Raw genomic sequence first — 23,335 nt, forward strand, 5'->3', positions numbered from 1 at the left:
GTATAGGATTAAACGTAGACTTAGGTCTGAAGTCATTTGGGCAATTCCTTTCTACATCAATATCCATGCTATCCAAATTAAAAAACATGTATCCCCACTGTAATCACATTCAATGTCTAGTTTAGCAAGTGTAAATAACAAATCAATATCTCCAATACTGAGATTTCTCAGTGAGGTTGATGTTTCTAATTGTTTCATTGGTCTCCCTTTCAGTTTAAACCATTTATGCAATTTTAGTTTTCTTGTAAAGTGAAAAAGATCTATCCAACTTTATGCATACTTAAATCTGTCACTGGACAGAAGGATTATCCTTGTCTAAGTACTATAATTTCCACAGGTGTTAAGGTGCATTTTGAAAGATTCACCACATTGTTGGAAGTCTTCATTTTGTAGCACTTTTATGTCCCCTTGTCAGTTTTCTCACAGGGGTCGATGTTGTTTTTCCTCCTTCCACCTCTTCTTGTTGTTTTGAACCTCTGCCTCATCCTCTTCCTCCTCTCTCTCTTGCCCTGTCCTTTATCCAATTTTTGCAAATTTCTTCCATGGTTGAGAATTCGTAGCTCCTTCCCAAAATGTCCAGCTTTTTGTATGTTCATAGCAGATTGAATGTTAGATCCTACATCTCAGACATCACTCCTATCACTTATTGAGCCAGTTCTTTCACCAATCTCTTAATTTTGTAGTGAGGCTAAATTTTGTGTTGCTTTGGTGTTTTTTCTTAAATCATCATACTTATGACTGAAAGTCAGTGCTCTCCCCTCCACATAATATTTTTGATCTTGAGAAAATGTTCTCTGTTTCTTCTGAATAATTTCCTCTTCATATTTATTTATCCTTAACAAAAAATCTTCCATTTTTTTAGCAAAATTATCTTTACTGTCACCATCTTCCAATTCTTGTTTGAGGAGTTCATTTTCTTTCAGCAGTGTTTCCCGCTCCTGCCATGCAAACTTAATCAAGGTGGTCATCCTACCCCTTGCACAGTCTGTTAAATTACTGGCCCACTCCTTTAGCATTTCCGGGTCAGGTCGCTTGTACGAGGGGTCAATAAGGATCCGCAAGGCTCTAGGGATACATTCTTGTTCACTACATTTTTCCAATGTTGTCGCCTCCCACCATTCATTAGTTTCCTTTTGTGACAGTTTCTCCAAACTGGAAAACTTCTGAGCCAGGGAGAGAGGTGTAGTGTTACCCTCCTTGCAATTGGGATGTACGGTGAAAAGGTCATATGCTTTTTGCTTCCTCACACTGTTTGTGTTGCTAGCCATCTTGTTACAGTTATTCTAAATATCAATACAATATGCTTTCTATGAGCAATCTGCAATGTCCCAAACACAACCTCACATATTCATAAGCGAGATGAGAATGGGCATGTAAAAATCCAGAAAAACAAACTCAGTCAGTAACGCTTTCTGGCCAAAAATGTGTGTTAAACTATTGCCGCAAATAAAGTTCACCCACATGATAGATTTCATACACTGAGAAATTTTGTGAGCTCATGTATCATGTTTCATGCTTTTTGCGTAATTAATAAAAGAGAATGTCTGAACGTGATGACGAGACAACTGTGACAGAGACAGACGGTTTGTGATTTTGGTGTTGTGAACCAGCTTACAGTTTAAATGTCTAACTTGTCTAAAACATGGATGCCATCAATAGTGTATTTAGGTATATATTCTGTAGAAAAATTATTGTAACACTACGTGGGACGCGCGCTCTATTGGCATCTGACACTGTTGCTGGGGGAAAAAAGGGACCACACCCCCCAGCATTCTTTGCATCTCCGGCCCTACTTCAGGGGCCACGAGCCACGCTGTGCGGGACACGCCTGTGCGCGTGCCGGGGCCGAGACGGGCTCGTCTTCGCCCATCATCGCCTGCTCGAGCCCGGGCTGGGCCAACCTTCTAAGCCCCAGGGTGCTAGCGTCCTAGGTAAGGTGATCACCGGCACTTTCCCCGGCATTTGTTTTACTCCACCCCCTTTCTTCTTAATACCTCCCATTCCTTTGACTAAGCTATAGGGAAACGGAAGGCAGCTGATATTCCCGTGCCCCATTCTGGTATAAAGAAGCATAAGAAACGGCTAAGTGGGAAAGTGGATGGTCATTCCAATACCAGCAGCAATCGATTCAAAGCTATTGACACGTTGTTTGAGGAGGTGGAGGCCATGCTGAGGAGTCCCTCCATTCCTCCACCCTCAAGTCTTGATACCATCTCCCATAAGAATATTCCTGATCTCTTTAAGAAAAGACCACAGATGCCTCCATTGGCTGTAGAGGTGGATCTTCATCCCCCTCCCGCAGTCAAGATATTAACACCTTCTCCTATGAAGAGATTTGCCCCGTGTATGGAGTTTGTTGAATGTCCTGAAGTTGGGGTTCCAGCCCCCCCAAGCCCAGAGGTCCTAGTCCCTGTTGATATTCCTTGCTCTAACAGATTCTCAGCCCTGTCCGCACTTAGTGAATCCCCAGAACACAACTTGCACACATCCCCTGATGAACCAGGAAAGGGGAATTCCATTCTTCATTCACTTTTGACCCAGGACAGGAAAGCGCAACCAAATGGAGTACTCGATCTGGCTACCATCTCCCAGAAGCTGGATGATTTAAAGTCCTTGGTACTATTAATCTTGAACCAATTTACTGGACTTCTTGAACAGAGGGCAGTGTGCAACTGCAAACTGTCTAATGAGGGTGACCCTAATCCTGTTCCTGTTCCCGATGGGATGTTTATTACACCAGTTGTGTTAGATATCTGTGTTGAAGTGCCCTCCTGCACGCCCAATGCCCAATGCAAGGCCCGGAAGCATGGTGGTAAACGGCAAAGCGAGCTGCCCATCTGTGCCAGTTCCAACTGGGCAAATGCTTAATTCAACCCCAAATACAAATGGGAGTATATTAGGTCTAGGGAAGCAGATTATACCCCATCACTTTGACACTATTAAGGGTTCACGGGGAGTTACAGGAGAGCAGGTGCCTGTCAGACCACCTAGACTCCCCCCTCCCTGGTCCCCCAAGATTAACTCAGGTGTATGATATGAAGGGGGAACATGGTTGGAGGAGGAAAGGTGGTTACATTTATATGACAGGGGTCCCCAGGTTGTCATCTGGTTGCAAAGAGACACAGGATTCCCTCACCAATAAGGTCATCTATTGGTTACGGACGCAGAGGAACTGTCTCTCTGTCATCCGGTCTGATATCCTGGAGGTGTGCAGACATGGTCAACCAGGATCGGAGTTTGATTTCATCTCAATTCTCCTCGTGGATAATCTCTTGGTGGACAATCTTATTTCTTTTGATACACGGACTAGCTCCTTGAGGGTTGGTATAAGAACTGGTTTTAGTCTCCACACTTATCCACCTTGTGGTAATGTTAGTAGTCGCTCTACTTCATGTGATGGCTATATGGGAAGGGCCCAAGATCCATATAGAAGCTGTCTTCAACCACAACAGAGAATCCCTCCCCTTCTTTATTTGACCTGGATTGACTAAATTCTGCTGCTCTTGCAGGGATTTCCATTGCTGTCACCGGGGTCAGTCGGTAAGAGTGGATTGGTAAAATAGAGAATGTCCCACAATCTAGAGCCAGGATTGAGACCCTATGTTCAGAACTTGCCATTATGTCATGGAATGTGGCAGGGACTGGGAAAAAGTTGGGAGATCCGGAGTGGGTTAGTTTCATCAATTAGCAGGATATATGCTTATTTCAGGAAACCTGGGATGAAGAGTCGATCTATTTAGATGGGTTCACAACATATTTCTCAGCGGCGCAACCTGCATCTGGGGGTTTTGGCAGATCAAAAGGGGGTCTTATGATTTTGTTGAACAAGAAATTAAAATGTGATCATTCAGTATTATGTTTTAATTCGTATGACCTATTGGGTGTCCAACTTACATTCCAACCCGGTTTCAAATTGACCATGATCAATGTGTATGCAAGGTCTGTTTCTCGAGGTGTAGAGTCCAAAGTACTTGCCCAGTTGGCTGAATATATGGAGCACCTGCATCCATCAGTTTTTCTGGTGGTTGCAGGAGACATGACTGCACCTTTGAACCTAATACCTTTAATAGCAATCTGACAATTAAGGAGGATGAACTTTGGGGTGTTCCTCAACTGAAAGAGAACGCTAACTGCATTGGTTCATGTGCTGCTTCACAGTTGGCTTCCCTCTGCCTTAGATTCGGACTAAGAGCATGCAATGGCCGCACCAGATCCGATTCAAATCTTGCCCCCACTTTTAAGCGAGGACCTTCTTCCAGCACCATTGACTATTTCCTAGTGGATATTAGGCTTTGGACCAGCACCCTAGATATGAAGGTAGAATCCCGTCATGACAGTGATCACAACCCTCTATGTCTTACTTTAACCAGTCACACGTTTAGGAGAGTTCAGAACTCTGAGACCACTGATGTTCCGAGTCCCCTTCTGAATCATAGACAAACTTGTGTTAGCTGGCCAAAAGTAATGTCAAATCCATACTTGGTTAAGGAAATCTACTCATCCTTTTTAAAACTTTTCTCCCGTTTTGATGAGCAAGAGGCCGGTAACATTCCAATCTTGAGTATTCATGCAGAAATGGCAAGCACCTTACAGGGCTTCTTCTATAAGGAAATCACGTCTAGGCATTCCCCCGATAATACTCAATCAAGGGAATGGTTTAATAAGGACTGTATTTACGCGAAGCTTAATCTAAAATCTGCCCTTGAAACGCATTCTCAGGGGGTGATTAGAAATGCTAGACTCAGGTGCAACAATGCCTTGGAGCTAGCCAAGAAAGATTGGGAACATGATACTTGGCAGAGGATGCTGGATGCAATCAAGAACCAAGATAATGGGTCTTTTTGGAGGCTGTTGGCTGGTAGACATAGAGGGGGTAACAATACTATTAGTATGCATATCCAGCACGAAAGATGGGTGGCCCACTTCTCCGAGCTTTATACCTTACCTGTACAACAGGACCTCATGCCTTCATCTCAGGATGAATTGTGCTATGGGGTTGATGACTGTAGAATATCTGTTGACGGTTCTTCAGAGGACATTGTCTTTTCAATGGCTGAAACCACAGCCGCCATCAATTCCTTAAGACAGGCTAAGGCATCCGGTCCCGACAAGATACCGGGGGACTCGTTTAAATCTGAACCCGTCATTTGGTCGTGGTATATAAATACATTATTAAATGCTTTAGCAGTAGGTAGTCCTATCCCGGAAACGTGGTTCGGGTGGAAATAATTCCCATATATAAAAAGGGCGATGTGGGTTTACCCGTTAACTACAGATCAATTAGTCTCATCGACAATCTGCAAAAGAAATTTGCCAAGCAAGTCTTAAACAGGCTTATGGAATGGGTTCAGGACAATCAGGTATTATCCCCACCTCAGGCTGGTTTTCGTTCCAGGATTAGTACAATGGACCAGGTCTTCAGGTTCTCCCTTTTATTCTGGAAATATGTAATTCTAGCAAAACAAAACTTGTATGTTGCCTTTGTGGATTTGAGATCTGCCTTCGATCTGGTCCCTAGAGGGAAGTTATGGCAAGTTTTGTATAAAATTGGTACCCCGGAGAACTTAGTACATCTAATACAAAGGATGCACGAGAACACCTATGCACGAGTGAGATGGGGCAATCAGGGTGAACTTACCGATCAAATAGATATTAGGGGGGGGAGGTGCGCCAGGGTTGTGTCCTTGCTCCTACTCTCTTTTCCTTGTTCATTATTGAAGTGGTGCAAGTTGTGTCTGCCTGCCAAAATGACGCCCCTTCTTTGAATGATCAAAAAATTCCGATCCTATTATTTGTTTATGATTCACTTTTGATCTCCAAAACCCCTATGGGACTCCAGGTTCTGGTGGATAGGTTCAGTGCTTTTTGTACAGATCATGGATTGGAGCTCAATTCCAGCAAAACCAAATTTATGATCTTCAGTAGCGGCCCCACCAGAAGATGCACTATCTCACTTAATGAGGTTCCCTTAAGTAAGGTATGTTATATTCATTATTTGGGGGTAAGAATTACTAACAATATGCAATGGGAGGCCCAGATTGATAAGAGTACTGCACTTCTTCAGCACAGATCTGGGGCTATCTTGCGCTTTTATAAATCTACCACCACGAAAGCTGTTTCTCCAGCTATTAAGATTTTTTTAGCAAAGGCCCAGGGTGCGGTGTCTTATGGTGCTGAGGTCTGGGGTTTTTCCAATGTTAGCAAATTATCTGTAGGGGAAAACAACTTTACAAGAACTCTCCTTGCATGCCCTTGTAATACTCCATTGATCCCAGGTTTTCTGGATTTCGGGTTCCCCCGTATTTCTGATGGAATAGCCTTAAGACCTTTACTCTTGTGTGTGCGCAGCTGTATATAAGGAATCTTTACAAGCCATTTTAGGTAGACCAAATGCACTTTCTAGCCCCGGGCTCAAGCATGTCTCGAGGTGGTTCCATATTTTGGGACTTGGGGATTTCTGGAGACACCCCATAACTTAGGGAGGGCCCAGAAGCAACATCTGAAATCAGTCTACTGGTCCTATGTTAGGAAAAACTACTTGTTATGAACGTCACATGGTCGACTGACATCACAATTTCTTGACTTCAAGTGGTATCCTCACTTTGAACCTTTCCTGGATCTAATTTCTGACCTATTATCCAAAAGTTTGTACACCCGTTTTAGGTATGGGCGTTTACCACTGATGTCCTTTACTAGTACCTGGCGACCTGCTTTGACAACAGATCTATGCCCCAGCTACAATTGTATTCCGGAATCTATAGTACATTTTATGTTTATTTGCCCAGCTTATGAGTGTGCAGGAACATGGGCCTGAGACACTGCAAAGTTGCTCTAAGGATGCTGATGAGAGACACCTCTCCTTTTTTAATGTGTGCGGTCAGCAAGTTCCTTACGGCCGCATGGTACATACGTACTCGTTTAAAAAATAAAATAAAAATGATTTGCCCCAATCGATTATTGTTTTTAACTTATTTATTTATTTACTATACATACTAGTTTTATGACTGTCGTGACCTTCCCCCGGCTGATGGTAAAAAGCAATATGAGATATTGTAAGCTGTACCCAGGATGTTGATGAGAGACAGTCTCCCTCTTTTTTTAAGGCGGTTAGACAGTCTCTAGTGGCAGCATGTCAAGGAATATATGTATTTTTGTTCTTTTAATCATTTTTCATATCTCTATGATTGTTGTCTCTTCTCCTTAAATTTTTTATCTACGTATTCATTATGTACACTAGTATTTTACTTGCTGTGATTTTATTTTGCTTTGATGGTTAAATGTGACCGAATTAAGCTTGTGTTGATGATGATGATTGTAACACTAAAAATTAGAGCAGATTTGAGAATACACGTTGTTTTGCATAAACATGGAAGGCACCGTATGAACTATATCAGAAGGGTTTTGCCTTGCCAGAAACGACGGAGGACTAGCATGCTGAGGGCTCTTAGAAATTCCTATGAAATCACAAGTCTAGATGTGTGTTACAATGTTGTTGAATTTCACCTGACTATTATTTGTTTATGTTTGTTACACATTATCCCATTTGGATTTTTTGATGTTATAAGCACTTGAGCATTTATAAAATGGTGTTTGAAACATAACTAGTTCACCCCTTACCAAAGCAGCTTTCCGCTCAAATGCGTTGTGTTTTCTCTTGTTACAACAGATTTTCAAAGCACCGGATGGCTTATCACACAAGATAATGAACTGTGTCTTTGGCTACACGAAGTGCTCACTAATTTCATATCCATGTGAGGTTTTTGGTTGTTGATTTACCAGACACCTCACCCGGGCGAGCAACCAGGTTATTTTGGGTCCTGGTAAAGAAGCAACGTTTGTAGAACTGGTATATGTGTATATATATGTATATGTATATATATATGTATGTATATATATATATATATATATATATATATATATATATATGTATATAGATAGATAGATATTTTGTAAAGAATTCTATAGGAGTAGAAGTATATATAGTTTTCATCTATGTTTTTTTAACAATGCTATATTGGTCTACCTTTGTTTTTTCATGATTTTGGTCTTGTATTGATAATATTTCATGTCTCTTTATTTTTCACATGATACTTTTACAGCAATATATTTGTAGTCAATACATGTGTATTTATTAGGGGTAGTCAGAATTGGCGGAGTTTTATTCTGCAGATTTACTTTAAAAGTATGGAGTGGCATCAGGGAGTATGCAGTGCACTACAGTGCAATGTATATCCCTCGGCACCCTTACATACTCGGGGCACCAATGTGGTTTAAACAGGGCTGGATGAGGGAGCAGGCCCTGTATGTTTAAAAATCACTGCAGATTAAAGTTTAATCTGAAGTGGTTGTAAACCCTCTTCCATCCCTGTTTAAAACTATTACAGTGCTGATTTAATTCTGCTCAATGGAATTAATAAGTAATTCCACATTACATGAATAACGCAGAATTAATAAATGGCTCCAATTCCGCTGGTGGAATTAAAAATTATGCTCACCCCTAGTTTTTTTATGTTTCATGTGTAGGGTGCCAATATTTGTGTGTAGAATACTTTTTACCAATATTTATGATATCAATATTATTTCTCTCATTATTATGTCAGAGAAGCATGTAATGGATTATGGGGGTCATTTTGACCCCGGCGGGCGGCGGTCGCCGCCCGCCTGGAGGGAACCGCCATATGGCCGCTCCGCGGTCGAAAGACCGCGGAGGCCATTCTGGCTTTCCCGATGGGCTGGCGGGCGACCGCCAGAAGGCCGCCCGCCAGCCCAGCGGAAAACCCCTCCCCACGAGGAAGCCGGCTCCGAATGGAGCCGGCGGAGTGGGCATGTGCGACGGGTGCAGTTTGCACCCGTTGCGTATTTCAGTGTCTGCTATGCAGACACTGAAATACACAGTGGGGCCCTCTTACGGGGGCCCCTGCCGTGCCCATGCCATTGGCATGGGCACGGCAGGGGCCACCAGGGGCCCCGCGGCACCCCCTACCGCCATGCTGTTCCTGGCGGGCGAACCGCCAGGAACAGGATGGCGGTAGGGGGTGTCAGAATCCCCCATGGCGGCGCAGCAAGCTGCGCCGCCATGGGGGATTCCAAGGGCAGCGGTAAACCGGCGGTAGACCGCCGGTTTACCCTTTCTGGCCGCGGCAGAACCGCCGCGGTCAGAATGCCCTTTGGAGCACCGCCGGTCTGTCGGCGGTGCTCCCGTGGCCGGTGACCCTGGCGGTCACCGGCCGCCAGGGTCTGAATCAGGCCCTATGTGTCCTTCCAGTGTTCATCTTTGAAAATGCTATAAGTGATGTGTGTTATAATACCCATATTCATTATTTTATCAGTAGGATTCTTCCCTTCTTGTCCCAGTCATTACTCACTTGAAGTGGAATCGGCATAGTTGACAGACACCATAATACCAAAACTACAAATTGTCTATGAAATTGCCTTATGTAAAATCAGGAAGATCCCTACTAACTGTATGGCTATAAGAAAAGAGTCACCACATCATCATTATTTGGACATACCCAAGCCCGAGCCAGGGGCAAAGTCGAAACAAAGGCTGAGGTGAAGAAGAGATATTCAAAGTAAAGAAGGTCATAATTGAGTATTCTCAGCATTATCTGTCCATTCTCTTTCTCATTTCAGTCCCTACATGTTTGGGAGTATAGCCAAGCAGAATATCTTCATCATAAACCCATCTGCAGCTTGCTCACTACCTCGATCAACTCAGCCATCATGACCTCCATCCGTTCTGGTGCACCCACTGACCTCTCCCCCCACCACCTCTACAACCTCAGAGCTAACCCGATCAACACACACCTCAACAGTATCATCAATGCCTCCATTGCCTCTGCTAACTTCTCTGACAACTGGAAAAATGCCGACGTGAGACCCCTCCTGAAGAAACCCTCTGCCGACCCCCGTGACCTCAAAAACTACTGCCCGATCTCTCTCCTCCCGTTCCCGGCCAAAGTCCTAGAGAAAGCTATCCTCCAAATGACCACCTTCCTAGAACAGAACCACCTTTTGGACACCTCACAGTCAGGATTCCATGCAAACCGCAACACGGAAACTGTTCTGATCGCCACCAGAGACGACATCAGAAGACTCCTCGACTGCGGAGAAAGGGCTGCTCTGATCCTACTCGACCTCTCCGCAGCTTTCGACACAGTCTCCCACAACACCCTCATCAACTGACTTCACAATCTAGGAATACAAGAAGATGCCCACAAGTGGATCACCTCCTTCCTCGCAGGATGCACTCAAAGCATCCTCTTGCCCCCTACAGTTCAGCTTCCAAAGACATCATCTGCAGCGTACCCCAAGGATCAACCCTCAGCCCCGCCCTGTTCAAAAGCTACATGACCCCCCTTGCAAGCCTCATCAGATCCCAAGGCATCAGCATCATCTCCAATGCTGACTATATGCAACTTATCCTCTCCCTCACCGAAGACCCAGCCAACACTAAAACCAACTTTGCCAACGCCATGACCAAGGTAGCCAGCAGGATGAGAGACAACCACCTCAAGCTGAACTCTGAGAAAACTGAAGTATTCATCTTCTGGAGCAACACCTCTGCCTGGGACGACAGCTGGTGGCCAACCCAACTCAGACCCAACCCTACCCCTAAAGACCAGGCCCGCAACCTAGTGATCGTCCTCAACAGTCAACTGACCATGAAACGTCAATTCAACACTGTCACCTCCTACTGCTTCCATACCTTTTGCATGCCCCGCAGAATCTTCAAATGGATCCCCACTGAAACCAGGAAGACTGTCACGCAAGCCCTTGTCACCAGCCACCTCAACTGTGACAACGCCCTCTACACCAGCAATCCCAACCAGCCTATTCAGAACACAGCAGCCTGACTCATGCTGGACCTTCCCAGATACACTCACATGAACCCTCACCTGAGGAACCTCCACTGGCTCCCCATCCAGAAGAGATTCCAATTCAAGATCCTCACCCTCGCCGTCAAGGCTCTCCATGACCTCGGACCCTCTTACATTAACCAGTGTCTCAAGTTCCACCAACACTCCAGACACCTCTGCTCTGCCTCTTTTGCCCTCACTCACACCCGCAGCATACATTGTAGCCGCAGCTACGTCCTCCTCAATAGTGAAGACTGTTGTGGCATGCGGGCCGGAAAAGTTTACGTTGTTTTGGTCACTAATGTCATTACTTGCTGCGGGAACGTGTTGTTTCCCCCCCACCAAAATTAGGGAGGTAGCGGATATTTGGCCTCACATTGCTACTTCCAAGGTGAATTTTGACAAGTTAAGTAGACTAAAGGCTTTATTGTTTCAGAAGCATGTGGCCATTACATCTGCACGCGAGACCTACGCACTTCATGTGGCAAGGTCATCGGCGGAAATGCAGTCCCTGTTGAGTACAAACTTTCCGAGACACTTTGGTGAACTCGTGGGACGTATATTTAATGCGTCCAGCACAGCTGGATTAGCTCATTTTTTCAAAGCTGTTGCTATTGGTTTTGTTCACACCTTTTCCTCCATATTCGGTTTAATACCTTCGGCTATTCATTCAATTTTCGGAAGCATTTTTGGGGGATTTCCGATAACTTTGGCTTTATAAGCCGGCATTTTGCAGTTGCTGTTGTTCTTCCGCAATGGCAGTCCTGCCGCAACAAGGACGAATGTGGGCGCTCCCATCAGTGCAGCTGTGTCGTGAACGCATGATGCAGCACTTTGGAGCAACACTCCTGAAACATTTGGAGTGTGACTGGTCTCGGTCATTCAGACCAGTTTTGGATTGTGTACAGCCCGTGTTTCGGTGCCGTTGGTGCTCTTTTGAACATGCACTGGACGTTTGTCTCTCACAGCAACGCCCCCCAGTGATTGATGCTGATCTGTTGATGTTCTCGATGAGGGTTCATTACCAGACATGCATGCTGCGGCTGCGTTTGCTGAGAGAAGCTGATTACGAGCTACCCTTCCTGGAGGAAGTTGATATTAACTTGTTCGTAGGCACTGCACGGGATGCCGCCTTGGTTGATACTGGGGCTTGTCACGTAGGCTCTCATTATCCTAATGAGACTACTGGATTTTGAGCGGCAAGATCGTTCACAGTGTGGGGGACTAAGGGCCAGATGTAGCAAAAATAAATTTTGCGAGTTGCAAATTGCGAGTCATACCAACTCGCAATTTGCAACTCGCCAAATTGTATGCAGAAAGGTGTCTCAGACACCTTCTGCGACTCGCTATGGGGTTGCAAAGACCCACCTCATGAATATTAATGAGGTGGGTCGCATTTTGCGACCCCATAGCGAGTTCATACATTCACAGGGGTGGTGGCCTGCTGAAGACAGCAGACCTCCATGTCTGTGACTGCTTTTTTAATAAAGCAGTTTTTTTTTTTTTTGAATTGCAGCCCGTTTTCCTTAAAGGAAAACGAGTTGCAATTCAAAAAAATAATGAAAGCATTTGGTTTCATTTTTTCAGAGTAGGCAGTGGTCCATTGGACCACTGCCTGCTCTGAAAAAATATTTTCAGCGACATTCACAAAGGGGAAGGGGTCCCATGGGGACCCCTTCCCGTTTGCGAATGAGTTACCACCCACTTCAAGTGGGTGTTAACTGCGAATTGCTTTGCGACCGCTTTCGCGGTCACAAAGCAATTCTGCATCGCGGTGTGAGTCGCAAATAGGAAGGGAACACCCCTTCCTATTTGCGAGTCGCATCCTCAAATTGCGAGTCGGTACCGACTCGCAATTTGAGGATGAGCATCGCGATGGCCGTTTTGCATGTCGCAAACAGCGTTTTTCGCAGTTTGCGACATGCAAACCGGTTGCTACATCTGGCCCTAAGTCTGACCCACGGTGAAGGACCCTTGTCACTCTAAATCCGGGTTTTGCTCTGGCTAACTAGCAGTGCCTCATCTCTCCCAAAGGGAAGAGACAATTTTGCAGCCGAGCGCATGACATCTTAGCACTTCCCAGGGAAGTCGTGATCACTCAGGTCCCAACCGGTTCTCTCATTCGCAGTACGGTCTCACATAGAAATGACAAAGGCAGTTTAAGTTTTAAAGATTGGTTTAATAAAACGACTGCATTTTAGATAGTGAAGCGTGAACTGCAATAACCAGAACTAAACAACACAGTAGGATTAAAATAGTAACGATGAGAGTGAAGCACAAGAATAAAGCTATCATACTGCTGTTAGGTTATGTTCTCTCTAAGTTGTATTTCGAGCACAGCATGTTAAGCTCTAAGCCTGCCTTTCAGGTTCCCCCGGGAGGACATCAACCCTCATACCTGAGCAAAGGACTGTAATCTGCATCAGCATCTGCAACGAGGCAGTCAGCATATAGTTGTAGATTCCTGGCCAGAATCTCCCGTTGGCAGGCGTAGCTTCTCATACATCACTTCAAGAGCCACCCCACCTCCAGATATCCCCCTCACTGACTGACTTCAGGGAGAAGTTTAAGACCTGGCTCTTCAACTAGGCACAGTGCTCAGATATACCCCGCAGGTTGATAGCGTGCGCTATACAAATGCATGATCGATTTATTGATTAATTGAAACTAATCCATACCAAATCCAGCTGCATAGCATGACAGCCATTTTACTTAAACATTTGGAAAGAAAGTTCCACAATAGACATGCAACACTGAAGAGAGTACCTTGGTACTGAACTCTAGAGTGCTCTTCTCCCCAGCCTCAAGACTGTGAAGTGGCACAAATGTTAAGGGAATTATCCATGTGGGGCCCTAGCAAATATAAGAGAGGTAGGCAGCTCAGGAAACACCTATTCTATAGTCTGTCCTCACGTATTTCTTAGAAGAGCCTGATCAGCATTGGCATAGGCAAAGGTCACTGTTTTAGTCTACCTGTGTAGAATGGAGGAGGGCGACAGCAAGCCATTATTGGCTACTCCAAACTTAACAAAAAAGCTTACCACAATTCCAGTCACTGATGAACATCTGCTATATCTTTCTGCACTTTTTCTGGAACTCAGAAGCTGCAACCCATATTCTTCCACTGAGGCTGGATCTGAAAAAAACCAAAGAGATCCCCTGTATCCTCTGAAAGGACAAGATCACCTTTGCTAGAACAATAGTTTTTAGCTGAAGTGCCAATTTATCAAGAAAGGCAACTAAAAAGAGTGATCTAGCTACTAAAATATTCCTTGTTTCCCAAACCTTAGCACAGAAATACTGACCACCGAAAAGAAAATGACTCATAGCAGGAATTTGAGTGAGGTTTCAGAGAAAGGATCGTATGAAGAGTCCAGCAAGGAAGACAATATAAGTGCCAAATCCCAAGCTGAAGTCGGAGGCCTGTCCATGAGGGCATTAACCTGTACCTCACTTGAGGGTTCTCTCAAAAGGCACTGACAGTTTTCTCTGAACTTGTGGAGCTGCTACCACCAAACCCAAATCCAAGTCATCCTATAAGCAGTGGAGCACAAATCTCGACTTAGATTCCTAATAGTGTATCTCTAATTCCAACTACCAGGATTTAAAAAACATAGTAATGGCAACAGGTGCTGTTGGTGGAAATCTCCTGGGAAACCTAGGGAGTGGAAGTCAAGTTCATCAGCAGTCCTAGATGCTACTGCCTAGTCTTCTTAATATCAAATTCAAGATCATTTGTCTTTGGAATGAGGGGTTTCATAGCAGTGAGCTCATTAAGGGTCAGGAAATGACTGGGAAATCTGGAGCTACAATCAATTGTGTAAATAGAGGTAGGAGTCTGGGAAGCAGGGGGGTGGATGAAAGGCATACAAGAGATGGCTAATCCAAAGGGACAGAAGACAATATAATTTTCAGCCCCTTCGTGTCAAAACAGGAAAAAATAAAAGAGGCATATCTTGTATTTACCTGCAAATAGATCTACCTGACGACATACTTACCTCCTGCAGATGGTAGAGAAGAGAGCTAAGTCCTTGGAGGAATAAAATAACCTGCTCTGACTGTCTTCACATGCATTGCTCAAAATCTAAATGTGGATGGATGGAAGTGCAAGGTTACCTAGGAATTAGGATCTGGAAAGCCAGAGCATCTATGGACCCACAGTCAAATCTGGAAAATTGCCTTTTTAAGTATGATCTGGTCCCAGTGTTAGCTGTTACTATCAGAGTAGATTCCTGACTGTTGAAATGGGGAAAACGTTATGTTAATGCACATTTTTACCATTTCCAATGATATTTGGCATTTACAGACCTTCTGCAGTATTCCTTCATAATTCCACCACATTTACCACCAACAAAGGTCTTGCAGTAATCAAGATGAAACCTGTTGGAATACATTTTTGATAGCTTCCCTACCACAGGTTATTACTCGTGTTTCCTGCTGAGACCTAAATCCTTTGACAATGCCCATCAGTAAAGTGATTACCACTGCAGGCCAATCACGGGTACTTATTACCCACTGCCCAATCGGAGCCTTAGTTATGCATTTCCTTTCTCTACAGGAATTTAACACACCCCCACACTAATGCTCAACACACATTTGCAAAATACTGAGGTCTGTGTTTTACAGAATTGAATAAAATGTGTTTCAAATAATGAGCTTTAAGAAACTGGCCGTCACTGATCAATCAGTCGATATTAACTGAAAAACAAAGGCAGGTGGCAAAACATATTACACAGCTGTTGCTCATTTCAGTTTGCATGTGTCACGCCACACTGCTGATGCTTCACAAAAATCAGGGAATCAACCAAATGGCAAATGCCAGAGTTGAAAGACTGGCAACATAGACAATTTAGCGAAGTTTTTAAAATAGCAAAAACGATCTGAGGCTTAAAACTTATTTTGTTTTTAAACCTGCAATTTCTGGAGCCAATATAATGCCATGAATGATCTCAAGCCCTAAAGTATAATTACACATTAAAACGTTATTTTCCTTCTGAATGCGATGGAAACAGGGTGCAAAGAAATTATTTTGAGTAAACACACATATGCACATATTGGGTGAACATGTCCCTAAAGCCACGAGCTAACAACTGCTTTGTTCTAGTTATCCAACCAAAGCGCACAAGCTGCTGGCCTGATTTTGTTTTGATTGTGAATTTAATCAGGTGTTGCCCCTTCCAAATGTGCGTTGCATCTAGTTAGCTTCAGCAGTAGACGTGTTCAGTGTAGCAAAGCTGCATGATGATGATGTGCTGTCGTTAGTACTTTCATCCAGTAGGAAGCTTTTTCTGTGTTCACGTCAGTTTTTACCTACAAACATTATTCTGATTCTCCAGAGTCACACATTGTTATGTCCTTAAAACTAAGCACTTCGAGTTAAATAATTTGACTTGCAGCCGCAGTGACAGGCTTTTTATTCGACCTGGCATTTCCCCATTTCTGGCTTTAAGAGCTGAGGCCCCTCCTGCTGCCTGTGTCACTTTCCTAGCTCCTCCTGGTTAATTGCAATAGGTAGGGGAGGCTTCAAGAGACGGAGAAGGAGAGGGAGTGTGGGGGAAGGGGGAGAGTAAGTGATCAGAGAGGGAGAAGGGGAGAGACAGAATGCTTGACGGGAAAGAGAGAGATTGTGCGAGGAGATGAAGTAAATGGAGCTGTTTTGACCAGTTGTTTCCAGGACTACTTTTATGGCCAGATTTACAGGGCCCTATCGCCTACTTGCGCCACATTAGCGTAATTCTTTTTACACTAATGTGGCTCAAGGAGGCAAAAATCGCCGGGACATATTTACAAAGCGGCGCAATGCATGCATTGGGACACCTTGCGACCTCTTGCACAACATCATGCCTGCGCCAGGCACAATGTGTGCAAGGGGGGCACTTTGGAGTTAGGAGGCCCGCAAAAATGGCGCAATTAAATCTACAAGATTGCATTGCATCATTTTTGGCGTCATTTTTAACACCTGCTCAAAGCAGGCGTTAAAAGGATGCACCCATTGAAATCAATGGGCCTCCTTGCACTTTGCTGAACTTGCGTTAAAATGTTTGACGCTAGTGCAGTAAAGCGGTACAGTCGCATCACAGATTTGACGCTATTGCCTTAACATGCACCATGGTGCACAGTGCTGTAAATACCGCACACCCATGGTGTTATTAGGTGGCATGGGGGAGGCACAAGAAATCTGGCGCATCAGTACTGATGCGCCACATTCTTGTAAATCTGGGCCTTAGTTCGCCCCTGACAAGCATGTCGCTTCAGAGGGTGTTTGGGGTCTTACGCCCACCTAATACATGGATTGTGTTGTAAATAATTGGGTATAGGTGATTTCAGTCGGGTTTGGTGAGGAATTTGTCGGAATTGTATATACACATTCAAAAACGCACACAGACTCTTCCCCATCTCTGTTTTGAAAGTCTTCAAAAATGTTCGTTATTTTACAAAATATTGTCTTTTCCTTCACTTAATACTTCTACCAAACCTTGGTCCTCTCCCTTTCCACTGCCCTTTAAGGCCCCCTTGTGCTCCTTGCTTGTCATATGATGTACTTTAACATTATATGCCAGAGTGATTGTTGGGAAATCAGAATCTCACACCGCCCATTCTTACTGAGTAAGCTACGCCCTTGGCCCCTGATCAACCGGGAACTGCAGTGTGGCGTTCGGCTGTAACTCGTGCCCGTGGGCTGACGCACCAGCTTGTCAATTATGCAAGCGCTTTAAACTTAAAGAGAATGCTATTATGTAGGTGCTTCAAAAGAAAAGCATATGAATACTGCATGTGACATCTGTTCTGCAAGAGAGAACCCACGCCGATGGCAGTACTGTTCTTGTGGCACATGACTTATGCAGTAGTCATCTCTGTTTACATATTTGTGCTAAAGAGTAAATGCTGACTATAAGGAACACATAATCACATGGGATAACAAACACAAAACTGTGCACCGGCACAGAGCCAGTGTACCTCCCTTGTCACTAGGCCACTACACCGTTAAAATGACTTGAGGGCTGAGAAGAAGGACAAACTCTTCGAATAATACACTTGCTCTGTACTACTGTGTGGTCCCATACGAGTGTACTAAATCCACCCGCCGATATTATTAATGATAATGATAAGTTTATAGCGCCAGCGTTTGAGAAATGATGCCAATGAAGTCTTGGTAGAAAACGATCATTCATTGTCGTGTTCGAGCGCAATTCCCACCCACCACAGCATACAGTTTGCGGCAACAGATCAGCACATTTTATGGTTTGGGTTTCTTGGACTGAGTTATTTTACTTGATTCCATGTACACATCCTCAGAGAGTGCATTTTTCAATTGTTTTTTTTCTTTGTAAACGTACGCCTGCCATCTTTAGACACCAACGTTCTTACTTTTTTTTATTTTTAAACTTTTGATTTCTATTATGCAAATAAATGTAAAAAATTGCATGCTTTACAAGACCAGACCAAGTGTCTTTGCCAATGTTTGTTTGTGAAACAGCCATTTTAAACACATATGCTGTAGATATATATCAGGATGTGGATCGTTCTCTTAGATTCTGGAGATTTTCACAGTTTATCTCTACCAAGAGTTAACTTATTTTATAGGCCACAAATTACTCCATTTGTTCCTATTTTGATTTGTTCCTGTTGTGTGCACTTGGCCCAGCCACACAAGTGGGGCAGAATTTTTATCGGGAGAAGTGGGGGACCACTGGGTGGTAGGAATTTTGTGGGTACCTGGGGAATACTGATGTTTATGTTACAGAAATGCAAGGAAAATGAGTGATTTTGGTAAGGTTGATGGTTTGCAAAGCATTGTGGTTAAGGAAGATCATGGGATCCATGCGAGGCACACCACCCTGGACTCCCTGGGTTGCCTGGTTTTCAGAATTTTCGAAGTTTGGGAGATATTGTCTGTAGTTACCACAGTTATTATTGTAGATATCTCTGCATTGCTTTTTGGGGCCTTTTGTGTTGCGGACACTATACACGCCCACACTAGTGGAGAACAAGGCTCGACTAGCTGGACTGGGCATCGGTCATTTCCCTGGGGAGGGTGGAAGGGTGGGTGCCGCTTTTGTTACTGGGAGCAGGGTTTGTAGCAATGCAGCAGTTTTAAAAGCACTGCAGAATTCCTTCTATATCAAACAGTTTTCAGGCAACAATAAAAGTGCCAAGATAACTCTGGTTATTAATGTACCTGCTGGAGAGAGTTTAGGGTTTTGTCCAGTGGCAATTTTGACTCATCTAAGGTAGCGCAGAGAGTTAATATGCCTGCTGCAAAGAACCAGCACAGTGCAGATCACAGATCAGTATTTTCATGTGCAGTGCTCACTGAGATACTGCTTTTTTCACAGAGATGCTTTTGTTACTGTACAGTTTATAAGTTTCAATCATAATCAAGCACAGTGAGCTATAAACTGCCATCAAAGAGCTGCATGCAAACTGCAGGCTAAAGGTTAGAAAGTTATGTTTCTTCCAAGTCTTCCATCATCTTAATTTTGTTAAAATGGTTTGTTTGGGTAGGAAAAATTGTTATTAGTAAAGTTAACCCTAAGCAGTGTGTTACATTCTCAATCCTGATTTCATGCTTCCCCAGACCAAGCAATTTTAAAAAATGCCTACCAGTATGGATGACGTGAATCCTACCATGTAGCCCTCCCTTTGTCTTATGTAACATTTTGTACACACGTATTTACACATGTATGATTCATTGTCTCTGTATGTGTGTGTAATTTAAGGTGCTACACGTTCTACTCTGGTAAAAGGGTGCATAAAACAAATGTAATACATGTGAGAGAGGGGCTTTGGAGAGATGAGAGGCACTGTTAGAAGATGATGTTGAAGAAATCAGTGAAGAACCCCAATAAAGGTTGCTGTATCCTGGTGTACTGTACGTCTTCATTTTCTATGCTTTAAAAGCTGATACAATTGACTATATAATGAAAACTGTGTTGTAGAATGCACAGTGTTTGCCATTTTCCCCAAGTGTCATTGGGGGAAAGAGCCCCCCCAAACTCCATTGTAGTGATCAAGCTCACTTGCTATGCACCAAAAATGTGCTGGTCTGACAAAATTAGCCAGGCCAGCCTTGGTGGAGTACCATCTTTATTGGGAGATGTGTGGGAATACTGAGTGGTAGGATATTTGTGGAGCTCCACATATTTTGGAACTTTCTCTAACAGAAATTTGAGGAAATGTGTGTTTTTAGCCAAAGTTTGAGAATTTCAAGAGATGCCGGGTAAGAACATATTGCGAGATCCAAGCAAGTCACACCACCCTGGACTCCCCAGGGTGTCTGGTTTTCAGAAATGTCTAAGTTTGGTGGAATTCCATTGGTGCTAATGTAATATGTCCATGTTTCATTTGGGCCCTTTCCTATGGCAGGGGCTAGGCCCACCCACACAATTGGGATACAATTTTTCACCCTCACAAGTGGGGTACCATTTTTATTGGTAGATGTGTGGGAATGCTGAGAGGTAGGACATTGGTAAATCCCTACAGATTCTGGAACCTTCCTTCACAGAAATATGAGGAAAATCTATGTGTTTTAACCTAGGTTTAAGGGTTTGCAAGGGCTTCTGGGTAAGGCAACCTAGTGAGATACATGCAAGTCACAACATCCTGGAATTCTCCAGGTGTCCACTTTTCAGAATTGCCTGGGTTTGTAGGTTTTCTTGGGTATTGACTGACCTAAGGCTCAAAGTTTGCAGTCACTCACACTGCAAGTAAAAGTTGGTTTTGAGTGGAAAAACTTGAGGTGTCCATCTTCCATTTTGGGCCCTTTCCTTTCATGGGTACTAAACTCAACCACACAAGTTGGTTACCATTTTACTGGGAGACATGCGGGAAGGCTGAGTAGTAGGATATTTGTAGACCCCCACAGATTCCAGAACTTCCACTCACTGAAATATGAGGAATATTTGTGTGTTTAGCCACAGTTTGATGTTGAAAGGGCTTCTTAGTTACAAAATATCTTGAGAATCACACAAGTACCAGCACCCTGGACTACCCCTGGTGTCTACTTTTCAGAAATGTCTGGGTATGGTGCGTTTTCTTGGGTGATAGATGAGTTGTGGCCCAAAATCTGTAGCTACCAAAAATGTATTTAAAAAAACAGATTTTGTTCCTTGAAATGTGATGTGTCCAGATCACGTTTTGGAACATTTTGTATTGCAAGAACTAGGTCCAGCAACACAAGTGAGGTAACATGTGGAAACTGTCACACCTCCATCTTGTGCTCTAAGTGTGGTGGCTATTACTCGTAAGCCTCATGTTATTGCTTCCCCTGTGGCGTATTTCTGTCTCAACTACTCTATGGCTCCCTCCTCCAAGAAAGTCTGAACGATCAGCCCTTCAATTTTGTTGCAGTGCATGTTTAGGCGAGTTAGCACCTGCAGATATCACATGCCTATTTAGGATAGTCATGTTTCCATTGTGAACCATTGGATTGTACCATCCTACTTTTGGGTTTTGTTGTGCTTGTTGTTGTCAATTATTGTTTGCACCTGCTGCCTGTTAGGCCTCATATTTGTTGAATGTAACCTACAATTTTGCCCAGGTTGACTAGAGGATTCTACGCTTCTGCCTGGGACAGGTGCCTTTTTGGAACACTCAGCTTCCTGTATAAATAACTCTTTGTGAACCTGCATCAATGCTTGGCCTCCTACCCATACCCATCCCAGTCCTGTACAAGCAACGTCCCTGCACTCATATCCCGAGTGACCCAGATCTTCCTGCGTTCCTGTCCATTGCAAGCTTCGTCCCTGCACTCATCTCCTGAGTTGCCAGGACTTTCATCACTCCATTTCTGCACAAGCCTCGTCCCTGCACTGATTTCCCGAGTCACCCAGAATCTCGCAGCAATCTAGTCTTCCAAGGCTTCCTAATGATGCTGAGATCCTGACTTGTGACACTTCCAGTGTTTCCCTTCATGAGCTATGCTTCTGCCTCTTCATGAGCTTCTTACGCCCCCGTCTGCCATCTTCAAACCCCAGTTAAAGTAATAGTTAAGGCTAAGTACTTGCCTTCAGGTTAGTGTCCTTTAAAGTACTTGCAGGCCCGTCTGTCAACCTCTTCAAGACTCTAGACCTTGCTCCAGCTCCTTTGTCATAATTTTCCTTCAGCACTCCTTGCCTATCCTGGCTTCGGACCCTCTTTCTAAACTTTGGCGCCTGAACTGTGTTGCTCATGGACTAGAGACTGAATTCTGAATTAATCTTGTGACCTCAACCTAAATACCGAGTGTAACCTTGTTTTCTAACATGCCTTGGGAGTGCCCCGGACTTCAACCTATGCACCAAGTGTAACCTTGTTTCAAGTATACCTTGGGAGTGTCCCTGACTCCAATCCATGTTTCAAGTACAAACTTGAGTGTCAGTAACTCCAACCTTGTGCCGAGAGTAACTTTGTTCCGAGTATGATCTTGTTCTGAGTGTAACCTTGCTTCCAGTACAACCTTGTTTTGAATATAACCTTGCTCCGAGTGTAGCCAATGTAGTAAGTACAACCTTGAGAGTGTCAGTAACTCCAGCCTTGTGCCGAATACAACCTTGTTCCAAGTATAACCCAGTTCTGAGTGTAACCTAAGTACTGGGTGTAACCTATTTCCGAGAGTAGCCTGGTTTTTACCTTGAGAGTTTGTGTGAATTCCAACCTATCTACCTACAGCAAACTTGTTTCTAGTGTTCCATGGGAGTGTTCCTGACTCCAATCCATATACCGAGTATATCCGAGTGCCAGTAACTCTAATTTGTGTCCTGAGTTTACCCCAGGAGTGCCTTTGACTCCAATCAGTATTTCAAGTTGTTCCTCAAGAGTTTCAGAAGATTCTCATCTGCTCTTATGTTGCAATTATGACGAAACCTGTAAGTTTTGATTATTGAAGCATTACTTGTAAGTTGTGTTGCTGTATTGGTGGTAATTGCCTCTTCTTGTTATTCCCAGTGTATTGCATCTTCACGAAAACCAGAGGTGCTGGTCTTGTAAACGTTCACTTTCACATAACCAGAAGGTTCCAGGAGTTATGACAATGTTAAGCAGAATAGTACCATCACTGAGCAGAACCAGTACCGTGTTCTTTTATTATATTGTCCCTTCTGCCTTACCCATCTAGAAGTCAGTGGATCTAGGTGTTCCCTGGGTCTGCTTCTTCCTGAGAGGGAGTGGAGGTCCAGCATTGGCTCCAGTGTTATCCTTGTGATTGGAACCAGTTGAGTGTGCAACAGAAACCCAGAATAGTAGAACATTTGATTTCTCTGCTTTAGTGGCTTTCAAATGTAAGCCAGTGTGCAAGAAAAAATACCTTTTGTAAAATGCCCTTGAATCACATGATAGCGTGGGTAAACGAAAGTCAGAGGTGAACAAATAACCAATGTTCCTAAACTCAGTAACTTGTGTACATTTCATAATACATAGTTTTCCTTAATTCCCATTTTGTTTCTTTACATATCAGAATGAAAAATCATTGTAAGGTGCAGCTCAGTTGTTAGCTCTAA

This window comes from Pleurodeles waltl, chromosome 4_2, assembly GCF_031143425.1.
Source record: "Pleurodeles waltl isolate 20211129_DDA chromosome 4_2, aPleWal1.hap1.20221129, whole genome shotgun sequence".
NCBI lineage: Eukaryota > Metazoa > Chordata > Amphibia > Caudata > Salamandridae > Pleurodeles > Pleurodeles waltl.